The sequence below is a fragment of the Notothenia rossii genome, assembly GCF_949606895.1.
Source record: "Notothenia rossii genome assembly, chromosome: 10".
In the NCBI taxonomy this organism is placed as follows: domain Eukaryota; kingdom Metazoa; phylum Chordata; class Actinopteri; order Perciformes; family Nototheniidae; genus Notothenia; species Notothenia rossii.
Window position 1 is genome coordinate 19,432,701 of NC_136908.1, and position 20,926 is coordinate 19,453,626.

A 20,926-nucleotide genomic window follows, 5' to 3' on the forward strand; every position below is an offset into this window, starting at 1 on the left:
CACACACACACACACACACACACACACACACACACACACACACACACACACACACACACACACACACACACACACACACACACACACACACACAAATTCAGCCATTCAAGGTTTAAACTAAACAAATATTTTAATATTTTAAAAATATCTGCAGTGGTATTTTGAATGTTCTGTATTAATCCTGAGTATTATTAGTATTCAATAGCATTTATTATTATTCTCCTTTAAATTAGCATTTTATCTTAGGTTTAATATAGATTTTTCTTTTCTTTTGAACTGTCTTTGTTTATACTTATTATAGCTAGCACTTAGTAGTGTTTTTGTCTCATGTAACATGTTGGTTGTTTGCAATCAAATTGTTGACAATCTGTGACTGGATCACCTGCAACATTTGAAATAATCTTTTTGATGAAGGGTTGTCAAAAATGTTTTATGGTCAAGATCCATCCACGAAGAATTGTATCTCAATCATTTAGATAGTTTTGACCTTTTAATTCATTATCTCATAACTATAGATTTTGTCATGTACATCTCTATATCCCTAACATGCTACCTATTTTGGCGGTTAAATCGACTTTGGCCAAAGCCATCTGTCAAATGCATCACATTTCATTTGATCTTTTTCATTTTGTGTACAATATCTTCAATACATTGTGATTTTATTTTTAGTGTATCCATTTAATCTTAGTATTACTGCAGAAAGCATTTAATGCAATCAAACTTGTTTTTTGATATCTATGCAAAAGAAATGAGGGTTTTTTGTTAAGTTTGCACTATTTGTATGAATGATTGCACATACATTTTATTGTTGAGTTTGCACATCAGCAGCTAAATGTACGGGTTAGGGTTGTGTGGGAGAGTTGTGGTATTTTACCAATATGCACTATACGAGCGCAGTTGCAATGTGTGTACTACGATGTTATTGAAGCGTGTATGCCGTAGGTTCATTATAAACAGTGTTTAATGAGAGGATTTAATCAGCTGTTAATTGCACAGTCAGCCTCTAGAAACTGAAATCTGGATTTATTCCACATTTCATTTGTCAAATCAGCTCCTTTGACAATGTGATATGAATAATTCAATGCATAGGAATTTGTGTTGATCTGATGTGGAACATGAATATGTGCAATAGATTTGATGCAGTTTGAATACTAGTCAGTGGGAGTAATTGATTATATTACAATGTACTATGAACTGCTGTTTTAGGAGTCTTATAAGCAAGATTTGCACTTGAGCTGCTGTTAATGTGCTCAATGTTTTAACTATGCAATTGTTTCTACGGTAGTTAATTGAAATCAATAAAAGTATTAATGTTTACATGAAACAGTTTGTCTAAGTGTTCAATCAATCAATCAATGTTTATTTATATAGCCCAATATCACAAATGTTACATTTGTCTCAGTGGTCTTCACAGTTTGTACAGAATATCAGAATGACAATACGACACCCTCTGTCCTTAGACCCTCACATCGTACAAGGAAAAACTTCCAGAGAAAACCCACAGTTTTAAAGGGAAAATGGGAGAAACCTCAGGGAGAGCAACAGAGGAGGGATCCCTCTCCCAGGACGGACAGACGTCTAATAGATGCCGTGTGTAAATCGAAAAGATAATACATTTACAACATAGGTAGACCACATTTTTGGAAATGCATGTGTCTATAATAAGAAGATGAATCCACGAGGATGTCACCAATCTTGTGGGAGCCATCAGGTAAGTAGTATGGTGAGAGTCAGGCAGGACCGCAGAGACAGGTTCAGCCACGACTCGAAGTCCAGGACTCAGATCCAGTGCTCAGGATAGAGGATCCAGGACACACGACCACAGCAACAGGATTAGCCTCGACTCAGGATCCCGGCGTAGATATGGACACAAAAAAGAGATTTGGGGGAAGCTAGGTTAATCGGAACATGAGAGTACACAGGTACAAAGAGCCAGAAAGACGGAGTAAGGTGCCCCCCCCTCCCAACAGTCCAAGCCTATAGCAGCTAAACTAACGTGTCTACATACATGCAATCCCTTAGGATAGGTTGAGGGAAAAGGGTAGCAAGTAAGAAGTAGGAAACAGAGGTGGAGAGGCACACACAGGGAGAAAGGTCCCCACTGGAACCTGAATTGGTTAGAGCAGGGGTCGGCAACCCCTGGCACGCGTGCCAGCATTGGCACGCGGCACCGTAACCAGTGGCACACTAGGAATAAGTGGAATAAGTGTGCAAAAATATTTAAATTGTATTTTCGGATCCTGAACGAGACCGCCGCCAGAGCGCGTCTCCCCGTTACCTGCAGAAGGAATGCCATGCACGCAACGCCGCCCCGCTCTCTTTATCTCCAGGTGACATTCTGCCGCTTTCCTCCGTGGTGCAGTGCTGATCGTTTCACCACGGAGGAAAGCACTTCACTAATTGCAGTACCCATAAGGAGCTATACAAATGCCGAAGTTTTTGCGTGGCTGTGTATTTAGTTGAAAGCCCAGTGGCGATCTGCTCGTCTCTGATCGACATAATATGCTACAAAGGGGCGGACTGGCCATCTGTGTGTTGAACTTTCCTGTCGGCTCCCAGACCGTAGTCGAGGAGGGCAGAAGCAACAAGCTTCAGGTTCGATAACCCACTTTAGAGAGAGGCGAGCTCTTCTTGGGAAGCCGTTGCATTTATTTAGCTGTTCTTCTGTTTCACAAAATACATCACAGACCTCTGTTTTTCTGCTTCCTTGTTTCACTTCCAGAAACATACACACGTTCTCTCCATAGGTTCTCTCACTGTCGCTCTATCATCCACAAACACACATGCACAAGCCACACCCCTCTCTCTCTCTTAAAGGGACAGCGATCTCATCTCACTCTGCATGACCCTAATATCATAGCATGTGTGCTCTGGAGAATCACAGAACGGAGGATCGTCCTTATTATTATGCCGTTTAAACCAATTATTTAAATGTGTTTGTTAAATTCGGCATCATGGGAGTTGCGCTGACAGGTCCACACCCCCGCCCTCCTGCTGATAGTTGAAGAGCGTCAAGCTCCTCAACCCCCCCCTCCCCCCCCCCCCGTTGATAATACTCGATCGTTGGCACGCTGATAACAATTATTTTTTTAAATGGCACTTCATATCAAAAAGGTTGCCGACCCCTGGGTTAGAGGTATAGGAGTAGGTCACTGGCTACGTTCCACACTCCAGGTGCCGGGCTAGGCGTTCTCTGCAACCTGTTACCCTCTAATAGAACCTCGAGAGGTCAGAGAGGGGAAAGGTTTTTGGATAAAGTTTTAAATAATAAATGATCTAAGTTTTTAGGATTTAAGTGAAAGAGTAAGAACTAAAATGTATAGGTGAAGAGGCACAACGTATCTACGTCAATGCACTCTTATTAGATTATTTTATCACTATAAGCTTTATCAAAAAGGAAGGTCTTAAACGTACTCTTAAAAACGGATAGGCTGTCTGCCGCCCGAACACAAACTGGAAGCTGATTCCACAAATGTGGAGCTTGATAAGAAAAGGCTCTGGCTCCCATTGTACTTTTAGAGACTCTAGGAACAACCAACAACCCTGCATTCTTGGAACGCAATGCCCTAGTAGGACAGTAGGGTATAATGAGTTATTTAAGGTAAGATGGCGCCTGCCCATTAAGGGCTTTGTAGGCGAGAAGAAGAATTTCAAATTCTATCCTGTGTTCTATAGGGAGCCAGTGTAAGGCAGCCAGAACAGGAGTAATGTGGTCCCTTTTCCTAACTCTGGTTAGTACACGTGCTGCAGCATTTTGAATCAACTGAAGCGACCGAACTGACTTCTTGGTACACCCTGATAATAAGGAGTTACAATAATCCAGCCTAGAAGTAACAAATGCATGGACTAGTTTCTCTGCATCTTTTTTATGGCAAGATATGCCTAATTTTGGCAATGTTGCGTAGGTGGAAGTAGGCAGTCCTTGAAATTGATTTTATGTGGGCGTTAAAGGATAAATCCTGATCAAATATAACACCAAGATTCCTTACAGTCTCACTGGAGGCCAAATTAATGCTATCCATAACTAGTATATCTTTAGATAGTATGTTTCGTAGATTATTTGGGCCGAGTACAATAACTTCCGTTTTAGCCGTGCTTAACATCAAAAAGATTAAGGTCATCCACGTTTTTAAGTCCTTGAGGCAGTCTTGAATTTTATTTAGGTGATTGGTTTCATCAGGCTTGATGGATAAATATAGTTGAGTATCATCCGCATAGCAGTGGAAATTTACAGAATAATTCCTTATAATATTGCCTAGCGGAAGCATAATATAGTGTGAACAAAATAGGTCCAAGCACTGAGCCCTGTGGCACTCCATGGCTAACTTTGGTTTGCATGGAAGATTCATCGTTGACACACAAACTGAGAGCGTTCAGACAAATAGGACCTAAACCAGCCTAAAGTGTTGATTTCTGATGTCTATGTGTTATCTGTCAGAACGCACATTTTGTTTCTCCTACACTACATCATCCAAATACTGGTGTTACAAAAAACAACAAAACTAAGTGTTGCACATTTTGCCTGCTAAAACATGTAAATCCATTTGAAGTAATTTGACATTGCTAACGAATCAGCTACTATGGTGTCTGAGCCTTTCTGTTCCCGTTTAGTCCTTAAATCATGTAAAGACCCTCATTGAGTTCAACAATTTAGAAACTTCATTCCCAATCAATCACACATTTGAATAACTCTTAACCGACCTGTAAGTGGAGACATGTGTGGGAAGGATGTAGGTTGAATTGCAACCATTGTAAAATTTATCATTTGGACTAATGATGCCAGTATGCACAACAAACAAAGATTGAGCTAAAGATTAGAGGACCTTAATGAATAAAGAAAGTTGTCTGTAAATCTAAAATAAAGATACATAAATTACCTTCTAGCTTAATTTTAATGAAAGCACTTGGCTTCTGAAGGCAGTCTGAAAAGTATTCAAGCTCTCCAACTGTAGGTTAAAAAAAACGTTATTAATACATAAATGGCCAACGCGGTTTCAACTCAACAAGACTTACTCGAGGTAGTAAGTCTTAGATAAATATACATTTGAATGTGAGCTTTATTATTATTATTTTAGTTTTCTAAAGTCATTGAGATAATAATCGTTTAGAGAAAATCTGATATTAGGACTTGGTATATTATTTACACAATGAGAGCCAACTATGAGGATCTGCCTTCATGAACCATATGGAGTAAACAATTTCGAAACACGTTTGAATTTGAGTCGGCTGGTTTTATTTCCTCAGGATCAGGACCAGGTTGTAGCCAACTACATTTAATGTAATTTAACTGTACAGGTTAGCAAACCCACGTTAGAAACATCCAGAGGTGGAAGCTGGAAAGCAGGGAGCAGAACAACACGCTCACATGAACACTGACTCGATCACTGATCAATGTTTACATGCGCCTTTGCAGAGTGAAATCAGAGTCACATCTGGATGTTGAGTCTCGCACGGCGCGGCACAGCTGCTCTTCAGGAGGCGCAGGACAGTGGATCCAGCTGCTGCCGTGCTGCATGCAGCATCTGGAAAAATCTGTAGGGACGAGATCCTCGTTCAGCTCAAAAACAAACCGGGTTAAAGGGCTCGAGGAAAGCGGTTTCTGAGCTTTGGTTTTATGCATGGTAAGACGGATAATCGTTCATAGTGAGAAGTTGTAATCTAAGCGTGTAAAGCACAAGGCTCCTTCCATTCAATACAGCAAGAAAGTAATGATTAAGACAGCAGTGACTGAGTATTACATTATTAAGAAAGGCTTATTATTTTGATAGTTGTTTTGTCTATCAGTGAAGAAACTCAAAAGCAAGAGAATGCCACACATTTATGATATTTTATTAACCCTTTTTTATCATTTAAAAAAAAAGAGACGACAGTTTGGCTATCTGTGCCACTACTTTTCAAGTTGGAACAACAACAACAAAAATCACAGAAAACAAATGTCAACTTTGTAGAGATTGCAGGAAATTTGACCTTAAAAAGCAACCTCAATAACTTACTGTATATGGGCAGGCGTATCAATGAGCATTTTTAGTCAACTATGATTGGGTTCTCTGAACTTTGTAACCTTTGAGTATAATTCAACAACTTTGCAGTTCTTGTTATTTTGGCATCATTTGTTCCACTAAACTGTTACCATTAAGAGCATGTACACTCAACAAACCTCCTGTGTTTTGTATGAATAAAGTCATTTGAACAAAATGACGTCAAACAGCATGTGGAAAAATCTAATAAAAAAAAGATCAAACAAACACAGTACTATCAGCTGTAGAAATGTTACAGTAACTTTCCAACAAGATAAACAACTTATCAACATTTGTTATTTGATTCCAGAGCATTTGCTATAGATTTTAAATGATATTCTTTAAGATTCAAACCAAACTAAAATGAGACTGGCAGTGTATTAAATAAGTGTAAAATCCCACAGTTACTTATTTACCACTGTAGATCTTGTAAACAGGATAATGAGTATTGTTTTACTAACAACATAAATCCTGAGTGAATGTGAGCGGGGGCCACATGACAGGTAGGCCCTCTGCTGCAGAGCGGTCTCCAGACAGCAGCAAAGTTACGGGAGCTGTCTGATTATAATAGAATCAATAACAAAACAAAAGCTCCTGTCTGGGAGGGAAATCGTGGGAAGTGCCGCCGAGGGCCTGATTAGCATTCTGTGTTGCGAGTCCCGTGGGCCGTCTCCTGGAGCCCCCCAACCCAGGAGGGAAGAATGGCTGCGCGAGAGGGGAGGGGAGGGCAGAGATGGAAGGGAGGTTGCAGAGGGCCAGACGGGGGATGCGGAAAGTCAAGGAAGACAGCTTCACAAAGACAAGCATGCTGCTGAGGGGGGAGAGAGAGGACGGGGGAGGAGCTGGAGGATTTGAGGCTGCCACCGTGAAATCAGCCGGTGTGAGGGAAATGGGTTCAAGTTCAACAGCAAATCCTCGTCTGCGTGATGAGGTGATGAAGACAAAATGTCTCTGGAAGAATGCCGCCTACACCTCCCCCCGCCTCTGTTTATATCTGTTACTGCTGTATAACTCACTTTATGCTCATTTGATTTTTCTCATTCTCTAAAGCGTGAAGGTCAAAAAGGTCAACATTTCAGTTTAATAAGATTATTCTTTGTTGTAAAAAATGCCTGTCAGCCTAAAAATATTCAATCACATAAAAAGAAAAAGACCAACACGTACATCATTTGATATCAACTCTACTACAGTTCTCTGCTATGTATGATGATGCGATCTGTTACAATAATGTTCCCAGTGTTTGAATGAGACAACTGGGACTGCATTACCATTGGTAACCTGTAGCATCATTTATCTGTCATGTGCTGAAAGTCTGAATATCCAAAATGTCCTAAGATATGCACTTTTTTTATGAGTCTTCTTAATAACATATATTTCTAGATAAAAGTGGAGACCCAAGCAAAGATCATATCAGAAACACGAAATACGTTTGATGTAGGGTTTAACAGAAGTGTCTCTACTTCACTTCTCAATAATTATACAAATGTAATTGTTCAAGTTATTTGTGGTAGAACATCATTTTATTTATCTAGGGTTATGGTAAAGATTTTTAAACAGGATTTATCATTTAACAACTTGATAAAATTTCTCGAAGTAGGTTCTAAAGAATTGTGAACAACTTGTATTTTATATAAATTCTAGAATCACAACTTGTGACTTAAGCTGCACTTAAGATACACTGCATTATAAAAAGGAAGCAAACAAACAGTCCTGACAATGTGAAAAATTCATCCGGCTATAAAAAGCAGCTGAATATATGGAGCTATAAACAAACAGCTTAGAAATACAGAATAGATCAGGGTCCTTTGCCTGTCAGAGGTCAGAAATGAAGTGTGAAATGAAGATATCTGACCTCGGGGCAGACGGACAAAGGTCACTTCCTCCCTAATTCAACACCTCACTAAACACAATTGACTGTTCGAATGTGTGTGTGTATGTGTTGGTCTTTGTGACCCTGTTCGATGGCCTTTTAAATCCACAAGTTGCTTGACCTTTGATCCCTTTGATTGTCGCTGAGGCTCGCAGGCTGCTGGGATTTTCTCATAAAGACACCTGCGACATCCTGCTGTGAGTTTTTATTGAGTCACTCCCTCCTGATCTAATACCATTAACTATTCCTAAAAATGGGAAGTAAGGGGTGGAGGAAGTACTTATATCCTTTAGTACCAAAGCAATGTGGGAAAATCTGCATTTTCTTGAATTTCAAATACAATATAACCCCGAGGGGTCGTGAAACAAGTAATTGGAAAGAAAATAATATAGATTTTATTTATGTTCAGGAGCTTTGCCATTTTATTAAATATGAGGTACTTTTTTCCTGTTGTCCTAATTAGCTACTTACAGTAAATGATGCCATGTGAGAAGATTGGTGGAACAATTTGTCCTTGGGGAAGCTGCTATTAACATCTGGCGTGTGATACTAAGATAAAGAATAATCACTGCTTTTTGAGAGAAACACAAAACAGTGTAAATGACCAGTTGGATAGAAATCATGATGTTTGTCTAATCAGTCAAATGTAAGCTTCTTTCAGGTTTCAAAAGCATCTAGGTTCATTGAGCCTGCATGATACACTAGTGGTTTGAAAAAACATTAAAAACTAATTTGGGTTTTTGGAAATGTTAAATCTGAGAACAGGCCCCTTGGGTTATTCCCTAAGTGCAGATCTGCAGCGGGTCAAAGCTGGATAAAGAGGTTGTTGACCTGCGGGTTCGCAGAGCTTAACCTCTTGCCTCCTTTTTGATGAGAGCTCAGAGGTCGTGACTCTGTCAGAGGGGTCGAGGGGACAGGCGGGAGGACGAAGTGTGTCGTCCAACCCCAGCAAGCCGTGAAAATGAATTTATAGACATGTGCACGGACGGACACACATCCCATCTCGACAGCTACATTTAAATATGCATCGCTTTTGCCAAAGCAGCAGACTGACCATGCAGTTTCACAAAGAATCTCTTGTCTTTTCCTTTGTGGTCGTATTAACACATATTGTTCAGCTCATAATGTGAGACAAAGATCATGCATGGGAATGCTCAGTTGAACCTCTTTCTTACATTTCTCCCTGTGTCTAAAAGTCATCCTCTCGCTGCTTTCCCACAATAACAGTCTAGTCTGGGCTTTTGAACATTTTGTGAATTGTCCCTCAACTCCGCCAGCCCATTGTCGGTGGGGGCGTGGAGCTCGACGGAAAACAATATCTTATTGATTGCGATATAAAACCGATCCGTCCAGACGAAGACGCAGGCACAAAACATGGCTAGAAATCAGCCATGAGTATGTCATGGCACGCTGAGGGTCTGACTACTTAATTAGACATATAAAAGGGCTGGGTCAGGCGGATCAGACAGGCAAAGAAAGGCAGGCGAGATGAGGCCCTTCAAACTGTCTGCGTACCACTGTGGGTGCGTGTGTGTCTGGACGTTGCGGTGAGAGAGGGTGTACCCGTGTCCTTTGCATGTCTAAGTCCTGGCCTGCAGGAATGTGTCTGTCTGACACATGTGTTTGTCTGTGAGAACATGTGAACATGTTTGACGTATACAAATCATAAGAAATAAGAAAAAACGATAAACACGATCGACTGAATCTGCAAAGCGATGAAGGCTTTATGCTGTGGAGGAACATTTCTGCAAGTGTAAGGTGTTCCTTGATCAATTGTTTTTATTTGATTTGATTAATTTGGAACAAAAAAGCTGTGTGTACTTTTTACCAGAATCTTGCATGGCATTCATACGCAGAATAAAAGCCTGAATCATGCAATGAACAATTGTATTTAAGGGTCAAATGCACAAACAATTAAAAAATGTGCCAAACTCTGTACAAAACCACAATTGAAGGTCAGGACTCCCACATTATGATCAACAAACTACAAAAACATACAATACATCTGTATGCTACATTTAAAAATGTTTATATTGACAACGTTTATTTGAATATTTGCGTATATTCTTTCAAATGACTGGATGTTTTTACGTGTCAAAATAAGTGATTCATATAAAATAAGGTCAAAAATCCCTTTTGAATACACATCGCTTCATCTCGAGGGAGGGACACCCAAAAACGATTGGAACAATGAGTACTTAAGGTCATTTGAACGTTTCCAGTAAATTCCTCCACTGTTTTCATAAGATAGCTTATGTTGTGTTATGTTATGTTGCATGTGAATGTCATTCTACACGGTGGATGTCCTGTTACAGGGAACACGTGATATTAAACTTCAATAAACTTAGAGGTTATTGTGCTAGATTAGTTAAATATTGACAGTAATGACAAACCATAAGGATATTTTTGAACATATTACATTAAGATAAGGAATCATTCAATTGCTGACAAACCTCTATACATACATCGAGATTGGAGACATTTAAGATGAAATAATGAAATGTCTAATTGTTTTAACAGTCGCAGCAGGCTAGCACAACATGCCTGGTTCAAAAGGGTTCCTCACATTCTCCCGTTTATAATTTTTTGTCATATTTATCCTCTCATTTCAACACAGCACCCTCTGCAGGTTATCAAATATCATATGACTGCTTTCCAGAAATATCTGCAGTCTAACAAAGGTCATTTTATGATCTGCTGTTAATCTGCACTGTGTATGCATGCATGTGTCTGCTCACACTTGTCTCGCCTCCAATATGTTCTAACCATGCTAAGAGTATAAGAGCATGAAGAATGCGGCTCAATGAGTCATTAATGGTGAAAACAAGTCAAGGCACTTATAATAATCACTTCTTCTTACTCACTCATTGTCGCCTGTGGCAGACATGGCCCAGCCGATGTGAGCTGCAGTCTGAGGGTGAGGAGCTGGGAACCTCCATCGCAGCTGCAGCTATGTGTTGTCTGTGAGGCATAGAGGAGAGGTCAGAGGTCAAATAAATTCACAGGAACTGTAGGCTTTCACATGGTAATGCTTCAGAGCAACACAGAGGAGGTGATTATAACGGTGTTTGAAAATGTGTCACAATCGCACATTGATGGACACTTATACCAAACCGGTGGATAGGAAGAACTTTGGTTTGGCTAATGTTAGAAATTGGGGATGTTCTTCAAAATGTCATTATGAGCAAACAAGAAGGAGACGGAGGAGAAAATTATGAAGAACCAACTGCTTCCAAAATGTGACAAGAAGCCACCGGAGCAGAGTACATTTATTAAATGTACCAACGTACTGCTCAGTGCTTAAGAACTATTTAAATCTACGTGTATTTGATCCTTTCCAGTCCTTTATTAATCTGCCATCAATAATAAGGTTTTTCATCTAATCTCATCTGGTAAAAGCTTATAAAATATTATTCAACTATAGCCAACAATAAGTGAAAGAGTTAGCTCCACTTTAATAACAATAAATTGTTGCCTTAATAATAATAATAATTCACCAGCATGATGTATTATCATGTAACACTGACGGGGGCCATTTAATTTAAGCACATTTAGCAGATAACACTATTTATTATCATTCAAGTAAAAAAGGATTTTCATTTTACATCATGGATCTAAATGTTATCTCCACTACCGCTGGGTGCATATACAACATCATTTTCTTTATATGGACACCTCATTTAACAAATGTATTTTAGTGTAAGTAAGTCCCAGGTCTTTGCACTCAAGTCACATGTCAAGACCGGCGAGTCCCAAGTCCCGACCTTTGAGTCATAATTCAACACTTTTGACCTGCACTTTTTGCTTACTGACATTCATTTTTTGTCTCCCACCTATTTTTGTAGAAGATTCTGATATCTCTTTATTTTTAACTGGTGCTCATTACCTTCATTTTAGTTTGCATTTATTCTCTATTCAGATCTGATTGGATGATGACGGATTGGTTCAGACAAAGTGAATCTTGGGAATTGGATGGCAACGTACTTGGAATTAATAGTGTAACGTTGGCCGAGTTAGGAGCATTTTGTGGCACACTTTTTAAATATTTTCTAAATATCTGGGCTTGGTTCAAGTAGAGATGCAGGTGTTTTTCCATTTGGCTGAGTCTAAAGTCATCAAATGTGTTACTCGGCGCTGAAACATGTGACTTTAACCCACATCTGATAAAAAAAAAGAAAGAAATGCAGTGACATATTACAGTGTGCCCTGTTGAAAATACACTTCAACACACAATGAGACTGAACTATCTTAGGGATAATGTATGACCGTCTTAAGTCTTAACTCAGATACGCGTCAGAAACACACAGCCTCGGAGAAACATGAATACACAACAATAATCCTTGGGATTTTTTGCCAACATGCTCCCATCAATGAAACTAGAGGCAGTTTATTGGAAAGGAAGCAGCTCCCATGCAGTGATTCAGTGCAAGTTCAGTTCAGAGCGCCCCCAGCTGTAGCTATGCAGGACTGCAGGGACAGAAAGACTGAACTACCAATTTAAATTGGTTTATGGATTGAAAAAATGCTGTAGTTGTCAGAAATCTAAATCTTAGTAGTGAAATGTTTGTCTTTTTATTTGTGCAAAACAGCTGACTTGTCTTTTTGCTTTATCAGCAAATGAGTATTGAAGTAACACAATCTTTAATAGTATTTTTAACAGTAACAAGACCTATTGCCTTTTCCTATCTGTTTCTGAACTCGCAGTCAAGGTACGTTATATCTGAGGGGTAATGAAATGATTTAGTGTTAAAGAGGGATGCTTCCAACATTTTTTTTTACCCAATTGTTGTGGGTTTTATCTCTTCATGCCTGTAAAATATATGTATTTAAAATCATAAATAAAGCAAAGTCAATCTTCGTCCAAAAGGTTGACGGCTAATAACTGTTGCCAAGTTGCATCTGTGAATTGTTAAGCTTTCACTGCAGAAATATTGGAAACTACAATATTTGGACAATACACTATTTGTAATATCTTAAGTTATTTGCATATTACATATTCAAATAAACTACCAACAAACTATCAAAGCTTTTAAATACCCAAGGGGTTAATGATCTCATTTGGTTTGATCGAGGCCCCTGAATGATAAATCCTGGAGTAAGGAAACTCTCACGAATAGTTTCCCATAGGCTGCGTCCTCCATATTGCCTCCCCATGGGTTCAAATTATAACCTATTTGTCTCTCTGTTTTCACACGGCTGCCTGTCGATCAGTCCTCCCACCCCCAGCGCAAATTGGTGCAGTGTGAAAACAGCCACTCCCCGTGCCCTGTGCGTCTAATTGGCTCGGATTAAAGAAGCCATTATATCAGTGGAGCTGATCTGAAAGCTGAGCCGCTGAGCTGCAGGCCGCCCACACTTTTTATCACGCTGAGAAAGTGATACATCTGCATCCAGCGGCTGCAGCTTCCATACACTCACTTACACACGCAGCAGTGCTGAGGGCATACACAGTGTGTGTGAAACTGATACAATGAGCCGCATTACAGAACCTAATTACAATGTACTTTGTCGCAAAAACATGAAATATTTGGTTGTTGTGGGATGGTTTTATGGCCCAATACGTGTGCAGAATGAAATGTTACATGCTCACAGTAAATTAGTCGGATTAATTAAAGCAGCTGAACGCCTCAACTGTAAATCACTATTGCATTATAAAAAATAACTGAAAATAATATGGAAAACACCAAACATGATGTGGTTGCATACTTGCATTGCTTGTTTTACTGAAGACTTTAAATAATAATAATAATAATAATAATAATACATAGTATTTTTATAGCGCTTTTACAGGTGCTCAAAGACGCTTCACATACACTCAGTGTGGACAATACCCACAGGAGCAATTTGGGGTGAAGTGTCTTTCCCAAGGACACTGCGACATGCTGACTGCATTGGGGGTCGAGGTGGGATTGAACCGGTGCTCCCCTGATCTGAAGATGAGCGCACTAACACACAGCAAAAAAGCTGCTCCCCCCCAGAACAAATAATCAACCAAAATAGTTGAAATGTCTGTATCATAATACAAAGCAATAAAGCATGATCATTCATTGAAGAACGTAGTGACGATTAAAAAACGATCGCCTGATATATGATTACTTAATTTTGTTTAGATGTCAATATCAATCTCGTTTCAGTCAAGCGATTATTGGTTCCAACAGACTGATTCGTATGGTGGCTGAGAGGTTCAATCGGCAATTACAAAGTGTGAAACACTTTAACAAAGCTTGAGACAAATTTACATTTCATAAAACAAATTTACATTTTCTAAAACAAAATTACACACACACCGGAGTACTTTTCCCCGTACTTTTCCCCTTTAGTTCCGTTAGTACCCCTTATGTTGCGTTCACACCAAAAAGAGTACTTGCCGGGAACTTTTACCCCCATTTTTAGTGCCTGCTAGAGAGATGGTACTATCCTGGGGGGAAAAAGTGCCCCAGTTCTGATTGGCTGGGCGAATTGCAAACCATGCCCCATAAAACTCTGAAAAGTTGTGTGAAACCGCCATTGTATTTGTGGCATTAGCATTATTAGCATTAGCCCCGCGCACCAACGGAGAGAGAATAAGTTATGGCAACACAAAAAAAAACATGGGAGCGGTGGAGTGATGAGGAAGTGTCGGCGTTCTGGCGATTTACTCGGAAGGCTTCAGTAGAAGCTGCTGGGAGTCCCAGCAGCTTTTACTGAAGCCAGTCCCCAACTCCGGGGACTTCCGGCCGGGGACTTCGGGCGGCAGTATACGCCGTGAAGTTGTTTGCAGCCTGCCAGTAAACCCAAAGCAGAAGTAGACGAAGTGACGTCAGCGGCTCATTTGCGTAATCTTCCCTCAGGGAAAAGTACTCCGGTGTGAACGCAATTGGTACTTAGTGCCCTGGGGTAATAAGTGCCGGCACTAAGTACTGCAAAGTACGCGGTGTGAACACGGCTATTAGCAAAACACTTTTACCAAAGAAAAAACGATTTAACATTAACAAAAACTAGTGGTGCACGATAATTATCGGCCCGATAATTATTGGTCCGATATTAGGAATTATGACGTCATCCCGATAAACCCGATAAAAGTATTAATAGCCCCGATAATATACAATATATTTTTTGGGTAAAAAAAAAGAAAAAAATACAGCGGTGTGGGTGGATTGGGATGAGGGGCGCTTGTTTTTCACTCGGCTCCTCCCGTTTTGCCAGTACTGTGGTATTAGTGGTTTCGGAAGAGGGGAGTTTTTCACAAATCCAGCGCTCCCTAACTCATGCCTGGCTGTGACGTAAATGGTGTGCGGCCGTGAAGCCAGGACAGTAAACAAACATGTTGTTGGTAGTATGGGACTATTTCAAAGTTTCAGAGTTAGATAGTTCGCTTGCTATTTGTATTAACAAATGCAATGCAGAAGTTCCACAAGGAGGGAAAAAGGCAACGAGCTATAATACTTCCAACCTGATTAGTCAACTGAAACATCGACATCGCTACGATGGTGTGTTAAAAGCGTACGAAGACGCCTGCGCTGCTAAACTAGCGGCGAATCCAAAGCCAGCTGCAAAGGCACCGGGGCTTTTACCTATCAACGAGGCTTTTGAAAAAGGCAAGAATTTTCGGTTATCGGTATCGGTCTTGAAAAGCAGGAAGTTATCGGTATCGGTTTAAAAAAAACAATATTGTGCATCCCTAACAAAAACAAATTAACAAGATGCGAAACACTTTTACAAAGCAAGAGACACATTTACAAGTGCGGACACACTTTAACAAACTAGAGAATCAAACCGGAAAGGGAATGCCCATCACACACACACACACACACACACACACACACACACACACACACACACACACACACACACACACACACACACACACACACACACACACACACACACACACACACACACACACACACACACACACACACACACACACACACACACACACACACACACACACACACACACACACACACACACACACACACACACACACACACACACACACACACACACACACACACACACACAGTTTGATTTGGGTAGGTGTGTGTGTGTGTGTGTGTGTGTGTGTGTGTGTGTGTGTGTGTATAGAGGTGTGTGTGGCTATAACGAAGCAGCCTGCAGTTGCTCTTTAGCCGTCTAATGAAGGTAAACACAGCGAAGGCTGTGTGTAAAAGGCACAGCTCCACTTCCTACTTGGCAAACCTGTAACTTTCTTGTGCGCAAGAGAAAGTATATCGTGATGAGCAAAACCAGGTCACTTGGCCCAGGTGGTTTCCACAGAACGGACAAAACATGTTTAACGACCATAAAGGTCCATAGGTACCGGCGGTCTATCCGCCAAAACAAACTTTAGTTTGTGTCAATCACTTGCACGTCACTGGTATAATGGACATTCCCTTTCCGGTTTGATTCTCCAGTTTGATAAAATGTTTCGGGAAATGTTAAAGTGTTTCGACACTTGCAAATGTGTCTCTAGCTTTGTAAAAGTGTTTCGCATCTTGTTCATTTGTTTTTGTTACATTGTTTTTTCTTTGGTAAAAAGTGTTTTGCTTATGTAAATTTGTTTTATAAAATGTACATTTGTTTTATAAAATGTAAATTTGTGTCAAGCTTTGTTAAAGTGTTTCACACTTTGTAATTGTCGATAGCACCTCTCAGCCGCCGTAGTTCGAGGTGAATGTAGCTCCATGAAAAACACTATGAAGAAGTCCCAGTATGAAGGAGAAACATTTGTTTCAAAATAAACATTAATGGTACCGTTTGTTATAGTAAAATGTTAATATTACATAACATTATGAGCAGCTCATAAGGAAAGTTTTCCAGATTTCCAGTGAAGTTCTCATTTGTCACTTGTGAAATAAACCTGATTCCATACCATTTCTGCTACATCGAAAAAAATAATATTTAGCATAGATTAGTTATTATAAGTCTTGTATGGATCTTAAATAATTGTGAATCTCATGGCCTTATTAAGAGATGTCCTTGGAACTTATTCACTGACGGAGAAAAATGTTCCTGTCCAAGTTGAATTTTAAAGCTGGATATATAACCTGCGCACAAAACCACACACTTTCCCATGAGTGTATGCCCGCATATTGCATAAGAGCATTAAGACAGGAAGGAAGTCAGGGAAGCCGCTTAGACCCAAAAGCAAAAAACACTCTGCATTTGTCTAAATGAAGAGAGAGAAGCCACAAAGGTTGTTTGTCCCAGTGAGCGCTGGTGGTGGGGTGAAGGGTTGTGGGTAAAGCTCACTGCCGAGGTTCCCAGCCAACTTGGCACGCCTTTTCTACTTCTCATCGCCCTCCTGTCTTTTCATTGTAGGGACCAACAGATCTTGTTAGGTCTGACACTGTTGTTCAGTTATAACCGATATGTTCATCGTTTTCTGATTTTGTTGAAAATCCGGCACTTTCACCATAGACTGAAACCATGCAACACACGTTTTTATTAAGCTGATGAGATGTCTTTCAATAAAAAACTATTGGTATGCTTTGCTGCTCAGAAACATAAATTATATGATATACAGTACATTACAGTTATTACAACATTATCAGAGAGACTTCTCATGAAAACAAATGGCCAATTTTACAAATACATTAATGATTTAAATCACATATTAATATAATAAGGCCAAATATAATATTCTCTTCTTAAATGTGATAATTTGCTGATTTTAAAATATGAATCAAAATGGAATATATTTGGGTTCTGGACTGTTGGTCAGCAAGCAATCTGAAGTAACATTTAGGGTTATGTGCACTTTTTAGGCATTTTTTACTTTTAAAAGTCAAAGTTGTATAAAAATCTGTCTCGCAGTTCATTGATAAATAAAATATCATTAATAGTTCCAATCTAAGACTCAACCACACAACTTTTTTTCTATGATAAAATATAATTTACAAATTTACAATACTAAGAAAAAAAAGGATATCATCAATAAATAATCAACACTGGCACACAGCATTAGCTGCAGCTCTAACAGCACACGGCTAAAACACTTTGCACCTCCCTCTTCCCCCTGCAGGTCACACCAGCGGTCATTTTCGGGTGTCAAGGACCTCGCACTTGGGGTTTGGGGAGGTGGCCCTCAATTAGTGAGCCACGCGTCCTTTGGAAGAAAGAGGAACTCCGTGAGGAGTCCTTAACGACTGGCCTCTGTTCACTCTGCTGTGACCCCGTGACCCCGGGTCACAGGCCACAATACGCCCCCATCTGGAGCTGTGTTATCACCTCTGTGATGAAGGGGCTGTACTGCCACCCTATGCATTCAGGCCGAGCGGCGTGACACTATTCAAGGCATGAGAACAGGGGTCCTGCTCCAACACCTCTCTGAACGTCTGCCCAGCTCTATGAATTCAACTTTACCCTCTGATCAGGTTCAATAATGTGGATCGGTCCATTTTAATTGAGCTGGACCAGAAGGAAGAAAGGTTGCACACATACTGCACACCAGGGGAGCCTCCCGGGGAACTATAATCCTGTATTTTTGGCCACTGAGCATCACTAATGTGGATTTGTTTCTGGGAAAATGCCTTGCTCAAAGGCCTATTGCTGGGAAGAAGAAGAAGAGCTTTCTTGTACCATGTCTTTGAATTGTCACACATACAGAATATTAATGAGGGAACATTTCATTTTTTACGTTATTTTCCTATTTAATGCTAATACTAAACTGACTATAAACAGTAGTAATTCCAACATTACACTGAACCAGTGGTGGAATGAAATTAAGTCTGTTTACTCAAGTACAGTGTTTAAAGGAAAAGTGCAGCATCAAGCATGGCAGGTGCAGATCCTAACTGAAACCCTTCCCTTAAAATACTGCTCTAACAACGCGCCAAGGGAAAAAAGTGTTAGTGACGGTATCTTTCACGTTTTAAGCCGGGGTCAGAGGTCATCCTTACCCTAACACCAAATAAGAAGCAACAAAACTCGTGCAGCAGCCATTGCAGCAGATAAACAACTAGTCAGAGAACTACGTTGGCCTTTAGATAACGTAACACGTTAAAAGGCCAGTTTGTTTTGTCTGTTCTGAGCTATTTTAGAAACGTTGCCATGCAACATGGAGGAAGCAGACAAGAAATAGCAAAAGATGGCATTTTCACTTAATAAATAACCATTGCTAAATGAATCATTGATTATTTGAAAATATATTGTTTTATTTGCTGATCAATTTATATAAAATTAGATTAATGGGGTCACAGAATAATTGAGAGGAAAATGTTTACATCTACCAAAGGTAACCTTTGTAGGTTGTAGGCTGTATATTTTCATAAAGCTGCAAATGTTTGTTTTGCAAAAAACAAACACTTTTTTTTTATCTAGTCAAAATAAGGCTACTTTAACGTTTAAAATGTAAAATATTGTATTGTATTCCTCATCTTTCTTTCTGAAAGATACTTTCAAAATTGATATGGAAAGTGTTGGCAACTATAATATAATTATAAAAAGTGATTGCATTCATTGGTAATATACAGCAAGCAGTAAGAAGAGTCAAAGCTGAATAAGATCAAAGTACAGACACAACACAAATCTTTCCTCAAAATAACCTGGTAACCCATTTGCCATTGTTCGTCCATAAGCTACAATTCTTGGTAGCAGCTTTGTTTGTTTCAGCATTTCTACTGTTTTGACATAGTGTTGATCCAAATATTTTTGTATGTTCTCCTCTGTGATATCAAACACTGTCCCCTGACATACTGCGATCTACAGTTTCAACGAATCACGAGACAATGATGTCCCCTGGCGGCGGGAAAACTTGGGCTGCTGTTATTGCAAAGACTTTTCAGTCCAAGTCAAAAAAGTTGTGCACAAACTGCTGGTTTTATTATAATATATTATAAACTGATAAATGAAGTGGTAACCAGGCAACCATATGGGAAATGCTCTGTTTAAAAGGCCCGTTTCAGAATAATATTATTTAATATTTTCCCGAGATAGTGGGCGTAGTGCAGTAGACCTGAAACAGCATAGGCCTACTATCGAAATATAGTTAAAGTGTGTTCTTCGGATTTTCACCTGCTTAGTTACGACTAAACATTTTAAACACTGCAATGTAGGCTGTGTGAAGTATACATTTTTCTATATTAACCATCTTGTTTTTGTGACAAAATAAATGACCTGAAGGAACAACATCAGTATTTTGTGAAGCTAGCTCAGTCACCTGCCGCAGGTAGCTACTGTACAGAGATCACGTGAGCACAAACACATGTGTTTAGATTAACAACTACTGCCCTACTTTATTACTGACGGTTTCCCGGATGTACAATTTGAAACTTTACATTCAAGAAACACACATTTTCAAACTCAACACTTACTTTCTGTGTTTCTCCTGTTTTTCTCTCCAACTTCCTTTTTTTGGGGGCCGAGTGACGAAACCGTGACGCATCATGTTTTAGGCTTATGTTATGCAGGTGAAACCGCGCGTGCGCACAATTACTTTGGTCACCTTACTTTTAATGTATTCCAGTTGTTGTTGAAGCCTATTTAATTGTAGCTTATGTATTAATAATGCATAAATGAAATATTTACTAAAGAACACCTCTACTAATTATTTTCTTTTTTTTAAATTAAAACTAAGAATTTGTTTGAATACATATATTACGTTTTTAACAGTTTTATTAGAGTTATTAGATTAGTTTGATTTATTAGCAGTATTTGCAGAAGATTGTACTTTAAGGGTTTAAAGTAAATGTACTTATAATGCACCCCATCCAATGTATTACATTTAATATATATAATGTTATTTAGGTTGTACCTAATATTTGTTATATAGTTGTAGTTTGGTAAATGTAGTGCAGTTAAAAAATGAGTATTTTATGGTGGAGTAGAGGTTTGAAGTACCAAAAAATAGAAATACTAGAGTTAGGAACTTCACACTTGAACTGTAACAGTACTTGAGTAATTGCACCTACTTGACTCAGACAACTGCAAACAATCATTTTATTAAAGTTGCAACTTACAAACCCCTTATGACTGAGACACAACTTACCCTAAACCTTGTGTTCCAGCATGAGGAGAGGGCAGGGTTCTAGTTGATGCAACCAATGAGTTTTATTTG

At 39.4% G+C, this 20,926-nt stretch overlaps 1 long non-coding RNA gene across 1 annotated transcript; it reads right to left on the reverse strand.

Moving 5' to 3' along the window:
• Positions 1 to 3,050: 3,050 nt before the first annotated feature.
• LOC307022516 lies at positions 3,051 to 20,277 on the reverse strand. Its single transcript, XR_013803425.1, has 3 exons — positions 20,184 to 20,277; positions 10,752 to 10,848; positions 3,051 to 5,532 (listed from the first exon to the last, which is right to left on the reverse strand). It is a non-coding gene; the product is annotated as an uncharacterized lncRNA (long non-coding RNA).
• Positions 20,278 to 20,926: the final 649 nt, after the last annotated feature.